Source organism: Cnephaeus nilssonii, assembly GCF_951640355.1.
Source record: "Cnephaeus nilssonii genome assembly, chromosome: 7".
NCBI classification, from domain to species: Eukaryota; Metazoa; Chordata; class Mammalia; order Chiroptera; family Vespertilionidae; genus Cnephaeus; species Cnephaeus nilssonii.
This window is the reverse complement of record NC_137078.1, coordinates 66,365,533-66,374,574: the sequence shown is the minus strand read 5'-3', so window position 1 is coordinate 66,374,574 and position 9,042 is coordinate 66,365,533.

The following is a 9,042-nucleotide window of genomic DNA, read 5'->3' as shown; positions in this document are numbered from 1 at the left end:
TTTGCCTGGGGAGGGTTTGCTATTTCTCCCTCCAGTCCTGGGTTGTAACAGTCAGGGCCCCACAGGAAACAATTCACTGCATATGTTTCAGATGAAAAGACATGGATGCAGGGCTCCTTTCAGTGGGATAGGTAGAGTTAAGGAATCAAACAAGGTAGGGTGTGGCTCCCAGAGACTAGCAGCAGCAGGAAACCCATTCATATGCCTAAGCTAAAGGAACAAGGGGGAAATATAGCATTCTTGGAGCTGATGGGGGAAATTATTGCCAGAAAAATTACTCTAGAGAGGGGAGGATCAGAGAAGAAATGTCCCACCTTTCCTCTCCACCCCCTCCAATCTCTAAGTGGTATCTTCTATCAGCCAAACCCAACCAGAAGTGAGATGGCAAGGGAGCCTCAGGGAGTCAGAATGCAGAAATCAACCTCCCAGCAGGGCAAAGAGCAAAGTCTGGGCCTGGCATGGAGGCAGCAGTGGGCAAACTAGCAAACAGGTGAACCTGGAACTCTGATTGCAGAACTCAGATCACAGGTGCTGACTCAGAGAATGATACAATGCTGACTCAGAGAATGATACAATGTCAACAAGGCCTTCAACTCCTCCCCTGGGGAGACACCCTATCTAGTCCTACCCATAGGCAGAGAAAGCAAGATGGCAGTACAATAAAAAGAAACCCTAGGGAGTTCCTGAAATTCCACATTTGTGCTTCATTTCATTAGATCAGGACATAGAGTGCTCCTTTTAAAATGGAAGTCATCCAGGTCAAAGAGTAGGGGTACATGAAGAGCTACCAGAAGACTTCCATAGTTTACGGTGAATTTGTTTATCGTATGATCTCAGCCTGATGGTATAATGGAGTGTTTGAGGAGAGCCTGAGGGAGCTCCCACCTCTTGAAAGACTCATGGATCCTGGCAAGAACCATTTAGGATGCACCTGGGAAGTGAATAGGACTAGCCTAGAAGATGGTAAGTGGGTATAGTGGATATTTATTGATTGACTCCTAGTATCCATTCCATGCTTCCCCCTTTCCAAGCAGTACCATGAATTTATTGCCTTTGGGGTGCAGTGGGCTTCACCCAAATTTTTTTATGACAGTCTGCATTCACATTGTCTGTGTCAAGAATAGGCACTCGACCAAAGTCAGTCAATCAGGGCTAATGACACTCGATTTTGGTCTATAATTTAAGCCTTCTGTAAACAGACTCTCTGATATTGGATTTGAACCTGGAAGCATGTGCTCTCAGGAGTAATCAATGTGAGGAGAGCCTGACAAGAAAATACTCAATGCTGCCCAGCTGGTGTGACTCAATGGTTGAGCTTCGACCTATGAACCAGGAGGTAACGTTCAATTCCCAGTCAGGACACATGCCTAGGTTACAGGCTCAATCCCCAGTGTGGGCATGCAGGAGGCAGCCCGTCAATGACTCTCTCTCATCATAGATGTTCTATCTCTCTCTCCCTCTCCCTTCCTCTCTGAAATCAATAAAAATATATATTTTTTAAAAGATACTCAATGCCAAAGGAACTAAACTGAGAAATATACAGAGAAAAACTGAATACTAGTCACATTGTTTGAACTCCTGGATCAAGCTTCACCTATAGCTAGGAGTGCCTTTGGATCTTTACATTATGTGAGCCAATAAATCTACTTTATTACTTAAATTCCATTTGAGTTGGGGGTTTTTGTTACTTGAATCCAAAGGTTTCCTAAGTGGTGTACTGGGAAAAGCCCAGGAAAGTGGCAAAGACTTGGTTAAGTTGGGCTGAAACGTATTTAGGGGGCTAGCCTGTGACAAACTGAATGGAATTAACATGGGAAGGGTTAAGTGGGATGAACCTGGTATGCTTGGAGTGATGGAGCTAACCTGAGAAGTACTGAGAGGGCTCACAGAGGAATTCTAAATGAGATTGCCCTGGACAAGCCTCCCATAAGAGATGGCAAGAAATAATCTGATTATGGTGAAAATGAAGGGCATGGTTTGGAAAAGCCACTACCTGAGTATGAGGTATGAAGCAGAAACATAAACAGAGGAGCATCTTAGGAAACTGGAGTGTCAAGAGCAGAGTTAATACGAAGCCTCTAAAAGAGGAGTAAAAAGGTTGGACTTTTTTGTGCTTCAGGGAGCCACGGAGGGGTCTTAAACAGAGGAACAAGGGTGGTCAGAGACATGCTCCAGGATGATCTCCCCCTCTGTGTGGGTGCAGTCAGTAGCCCTGAGCTAGCCCAGTGTGGAAGCAGCCTAGAGCCTCGGTTGGCAAGCAGGAAGAGGAAGTCAGAGGGAGAACCAGCAGGGTAGATGTTGATTATGGCCTTAGAGGTCCTGCATACCTTCTCCTGCCAGCAATTTGGCCCAGCACTCACAGTCTATTTGTCACACATCCTGCTCTCCACTCACTGGCTGAAATCAGACAAGACACTAGCATGCAGTGAACCCATGATCAAGTACATACATGAGAGAATGAACCACCTTGAGGGATCTGCAGGTGCTGAGTTTTGTGTGAGTTGAGAGAGTGCTGGCGATGTGTACCTACCACACACACTCAGGGAGGCGCCATGTTCAGGTCCTCTCCATTTCCCTGGCACAGTAGGCACTTAATAAATAATTTTTTGTTGCATGGATGTAAGAGGGATCGGCAATTATAGGCGTGGGGAGGAGAAAGTGAGGAAAGATTATCTGGAAAATGCAAAATATATTAGAAATATGTGCCCTTCTGGACACCTTTTGTGCTTGGGTTCCAGTAGCTGCTGCCTGGTGGGGAGTTCAAAGTTCACCTCAACCTGACCCCTTATTTGCCCCAACTCACTTTGAGCACTAACCACAATAGCAATGAAAACCACCCTTCAGCCCTGCACCAGCCTTATAATGTGCACAAAGCAATGCCATGCTCTCAAGATCCTCACCACAACCCCATGAAGAAGGCCATGCAAGTAGGAGATACAGATGTGGGCAAGCACGAAGGATTGGGATTCATCAAGGCATCAGATGCTTCTAAAGCTCCCCAGGTAATTCTAGTGTGCAGCCAAGATCAAGAACTACTGTTCTAGGCATAACATTTCCTTCCCCTAAATGTAATCTGGTCCCTCCTCTCCCCTATCAGGAATTCACACTCACCACTCCCTCAGTTTGCTGAATATCCCAGGGAAATTGAGGTAGGGATCAAGTTGAGGGTGGTAGTCCAAAGGTTGGAGAGACCTATTTCCTTGTCTTTTTTTCTTCTTTTCTCCTTTTCCTTTCCCTTTATCTCCAGGGATGAGGACTCAGAATTTTTTCTGATTGGCTAGCTAGACCAGTTGGCAGTGTGACATCAAGCAAACAGTGTTTCTGTTCCCCTCTAGAGGAACCTAGATAATGAACGTTGGCATGTGGGCATACAGCCCTCCTGTAATTCCCAGTCCAATTCTACCCGATTTGGCATCTCCCAGATATACGGTTCCAACGGTTTCTACCCTTTGAGACCTGACTGGGGCAGCAGGAGAAAGCTAAACCCTTACCCTAGCATTCAGGCCACCCACCACCTAAGCCTTGCCTGGCCTCTTCATCAGACATACCAACTGCCTGAGACAGACAGGAGCTTTAGTTAAGAACATCATCTTGCAGTTTCTGACTACACATCCAACCCTGGGCAAGTTTTTTAACTTTTCTAAATCTCAAATGCTAATCTGCAGAAAACAAGTTATAATAGTATCTGCTTCATAAAGTTGTTTGGAGGATTAAATAAGATAACATGTGTAAAGCATCCAGCTTCTACACATAGTGTTCAGTACAATTAAGTTAAATATCCGCATAGCTGTTTTTTGGATGGATAGTTAATAAAAAGAGAATGGGTGGAATAACCTCTAGCCAGGATGCTGAGGTTTCTTTGTCTTTCAGATAGCTTATCTCACTAAAACAGAGTTGCTTCAGAATAATCCCAGCTGCCCCTGGCTGGTGCCTAAGCCTGGATGTGTATAAAGTGTGGAATGTGGGTAGGGCAGGACAAGATCAGGAGGCTAGGAAGCCAGCCATGTTCCATGCAGGCACTACCCAGGAAAGCAAGCCAGGACTCTGCCTCAGTAGTGGTCTGAGGGCCTTTAGCTGGGAGGCCAGAATCAGGTCCCTGGGAATAAACAGTGTGGGGTGTGTAGGTCTTTGATCCATTTGAGGTTTTGTGCATGATATAATATAGAGATCTAATTTTTCCATTTCCACCTGGACAGTCAGTAGTCACAGCAGTATTTGAGTATCTATTTCATTTATCCCTACTGATTTGTAATTATACTATTGTCATATATGATATTTTAATATCACTGAAACACAAAAAGCAATAGTATGTATTACACACATACCATATTTTTAAAAACTATAAAACCTATATGGAAACATGCTTATTTCAGGTTAGACTTTTGTAGGAAGAGGGAGGGGAGAGGGTAGGATTTTAGCTATATGTATCATTTAATTGCTTTTAAAAGAGTAAAAGGCATCTGAAACAAATTTGGCAAAATATTCACATCTGTTCAATTAAATCTGGGAGGTAGGTTCATAGGTTCTGTTATATTGTTGTTGTTTTTTGTATTTTAAGTTTGTTTGAATTATTGTCTCATAATTTAAAAGCTAAATTTAAAGCATCACTTTGGTAGGGATGAGGTGTGTACTAGCTCTGTGGCAGGGCTTGGAGCAGTGTGAGAGCGGCCTCAGACGGGACATGATGCCGTGAGAGGTTTCAGCAGTAGCAGAGGCAATATAGTGAGGAGGTGGTCTCTTGAGCTCCTAATGATAGTTATGGTGTCTTCCTGCCTCCAGAGGGACTCATCTGAGCAAAACTCAACCAGAAGTATTTTTTGATCCCAGCCAGTTCTTGGGGATTTCCTGAGAGGGTCACAGTTAGCAGGACACCCAGAGAGAAGCAAAGGGCATTCTCAGAGACTTGGAAGGTGAGAAATCCAGCTTTCTCATTGGAATATTAAAAGGAGACATAAATAAAGTAATGCTACTTTTATTTTGCTTTTTGAATGGAAATTGCTTGAAGATCCCATTCCTGGACTCAGGACCCCAGGCTGAGAATGACTATCTCAGACTGAGATGACTCAGAGTGTCTTGAGCAGAGCTGGGAGTAGAGTTCAGAGTTCTGGCTCCCAGATGACCCACTGCTGCCAGTTCAGCAAGCACCCAACATTCCACAGTCCCCAAAATCAGGGAAGGTTCCAGTTTGACAATGGGGTGAAATTTTTGCCTAAAGTTGCCAGCTACTAAGGAACAAAGACAGCTCTCTCTGCCATGAAACCCATGAAGCCTTCTTCAGAATCTGAGATCCCTCCAGCAAATGTGCTGTCTCCAGTAGCACACAGGAACAGTCTCCATCTTCATTCTCAGCTCTTTGGCCAATGATCAATGTATCAGTTTCCTACAATCAAAACTACCCAGCTTAGGGATGGGAATTTTAGTGGTAAATCCTTCAGCTTATGGGTAAGTCCCAGAGAGGTGAGGAACTTAACCAGCAAGTCACTAAAAGAGCTGGGAAGAGGACTTCCATCTATAGATTTGTTCAATCTCTGAGACAAAAGTCCCTCAAAGAGCTGGAAGCCCCGAGGGAAAATTGCACAGGGAAGGGAGGCATTCAGCTATTCAGGGGATGGACCCCAGAGTGGGGAGACAGACCTCATTGGAAAGGGTCCCTGGCAAATAGGAGTAACCTAAGGGTCCTGAGTTGTGTGGTTCAAAGGGGCAGGGGTCCTAGCGTTACCAGACAGGAACCAGCTCAGAGCAGGTCTGCCTCTGGCCAGCCTGTAGTGTGGGTTCTTGACTTTGAGTAGGAAAGATTTCAAAATACAAGTCCAGGTGATTTTGAGAGTATGTTTATTAAAGCTAGGGACAGTGAAGCAAAGAAAGGACTAAGGGTAGAAGAAGCAACAGGAGAGAGTCTAGAAAGACAGTGCTCTTCTTTAGCTCCCTAGAAACATTATAGGAAAGAAGTGAGCCAAGGTGGACTGCTGTTAGCTCACTGGGAAGTCAGAAAAAAAGAAGGAAACTTGAAGGCAGGATCTTGAAGGCAGGAAACTTGAAGGCAGGAGTAAGCCAGGGATGAGCTGCCACTATTTGCTGCTCCACTGGTTGCAAGTATCGTGAGGACCCTTAGAGTTTAGGAGGAAGTAAAAGTTTATGCCCAAAAAGGGGAATGGGTATGCTCTAGAGCAGTGATGGGCAACCTTTTGAGCTTGGTGTGTCAAACTTCGCCAAAAAACTGAGCATAACTCGGGTAGTGTGTCACTTTGAGGAAAAAACATTATTTCGCAAATGTTTCATCCTCAGGAGCAGCAAATGTTGCATCCTCGGCATGCGGCCGCCTCGCGTGTCATCAGAAATGGCTACAAGTGTCAGTGCTGACATGCGTATCATAGGTTCACCATCACTGCTCAAGAGTGAGCCTACAATGGGTCTTTGTCTTAAGGGTTTTTATCTTTCTTCTGGGGTGAGAGTCTTAGGGGAAGGTTTCAGTAGAAAATTCATTAGCTTTCCAGTTGCAGTGTTAATATGCTGAAGCATCAAAATGAGCATATAGGTGCACCCCTATGTTCATAGCAACACAATTTACAATAGCTAAGATTTGGAAACAGCCTAAGTGCCCATCAGCAGATGAATAGATTAAAAAACTATGGTACATCTACACAATGGAATACTACGTTGCTGTAAAAAAGAAGGAACTCTTACCATTTGCAACAGCATGGGTGGACCTGGAGAGCATTATGCTAAGCAAAATAAGCCAGTCAGAGAAAGATAAATACCACACGATCTCACTCATTTGTGGAATATAATGAACAACATAAACTGATGAGCAAAAATAGATCTAGAGACAGGGAAGCATCGAATGAACTGTCAAACCTCAGAAGGAAGGCAGGGGAGGGGAGGGGTAAGAGGTCAACCAAAGGACTTGTATGCATGCATATAAGCATAACCAATGGACACAGACAGTAGGGGGTGAAGGCATGTGCTGGGGATGGGAGTGGCCGAGTAGAGGTCAATGGGGGGAAAAGGAGACATATGTAATACTTAAATCAATAAAGAATTTTTTTTAATGTAAAAAATGAATGTATAGGGGAGTTTGGGATTATTCTTTGGTCTGCTTTACTCTTATATTTTTCTGTTGGGCCTGTCTGGCTCTAATGGGGTTTTTGTGGTTTGTTTCTCTGACTTTATCCATCCTTGGGTTTAGCTGGCACAAATGGCATTAATGGGGTCTCTGGCCTCTGTGTCCCCAACCAGGGTGATTTAAGCCATGTATTCTCTGGTTAGGGAGAAGAAGTATAAACCATTTGCTCTCAAGTGTCCTTGTTTAGGGAAAAGAAGGTCTTGCAATTCACCAGCTGGCTGTAAGTTGTTCAAATTGTTTGGCCTTGTTTAATTTTCTTGTCTCAGTTTCCCCATTCCACTTGCCCAGGAATTTTTCTAGCTTCTTACTATCCTGCCTCCCTAGGAACAAACTCCAGGACCTTCTCTAGTTCTCTAGTCTATCCAGGGGGTACAACCTGGAGTCAAAGGTGAAAAGCAAGTCTCCAGCTCCAACAGAACAATGGGGAAGTGAAGACTGAGGGAAGCTGACAATCCAGCCCCATTTCACCTCCAAACAGGTTTCCCAGTGAGTAGTTGAAGACATCTGCTCACAAATCTGCCTCATCTCACCAGATCATACCAGCCTTGTGCCTCTACTCATGCTGTCGTCCTTCCCTTTTTGCTCCCCTTTACATCTTACTTCTCCTCCAGGATCCAGCTCCAAGATGCTTCCTCCCCTAGGATTGTCAGTTTCTCCTTTCTTGCACCATTGAGTCAGAACCACACCCTACTATATGGAATTTCTCAATGGCATGAAATGGAGAAATGGCATTTTGAATAAATGCCTGTCTACATTTGTAATTTTTATTTATGAAACATTCAAATACAAAAGACCAAGTATTTAGGAGTGAAGTATCATGCTGAATGCAACTTACCTTCAAATAGTTCAGAAAAATTTATGTATAGATATAGATAGATAGGTATGTTAATGCAAAAAAACCATTGAAACCTGTAAAGAATTTCTGTGAGTTTATTTAAGCCAAACTGTCGACATATGCCAGGAAGCAGAACCTCAACACAAATTGAGATAATGCTCTGGAGAATGGCGGGTTATATTTGTATTTATACATCACAATCAAAGGAGGGACATAGGTGGGTTACATGAAATTCATTGGTGATAGATTAAGGAGGTGGGATAAAGCAAAGCGGTGGGAAACCCCTGAGATGGGATAAAAAGTAAAATGATGGACACATACTTAGGTGGGTGCAGGAACAATTAACATGATAATGAAGGAATTTGTGGTATCTGTCCTGGCGCCCACCACAATTGGTTGTGCCCCAGGGGCTCCAGAAAAAGGGAAGTTACAAGTTACCCAGACATTTCAAGAGTATGTTATCATAGATGCAAAAAGACAGATAGGCTCAGTTAAGGTAAAGGTTGACCTTGTCAGTGAAGATATTGGTCTAGGATGTAACTGCCCACCATAACTGCGTTTAGTTAAAGTTTAATTTCAGACCATCCTTTGTGGTTACTTTAGGTCTCTGAGTTTGCAAGACTGTCATGCAGGCATCCTCTCTGCTTGTCAGGTCAGCATGTGGCCCCTTTTGTGCACAGGTATATAGATATATAGATAGTATATGTATGTAAAATGTGTGTGAATATATATATATATATATATATATATATATATATATATATATAGAGAGAGAGAGAGAGAGAGAGAGAGAGAGAGAGAGAGTCTGAAAGAGAGTCTAGGTCCTTAAAAAAGCAGATACCAAGCCCTAGCTGGTTTTGCTCAGTGGCTAAAGCGTGGGCCTGCGGACCAAAGGGTCCCTAGTTTAATTTCGGTCAAGGGCATATACCTCAGTTGCAGGCACCTCCCCAGCTTGGGCCCCGGTCGGGGCTCCTGCAGGAGGCAACCAATCGATGTGTTTCTCTTACATTGATATTCCTCTCTGTCTTTCCCTCTCTCTTCCACTCTCTCTAAAAATCAATGGAAAAATATCCTCGGGTGAAGA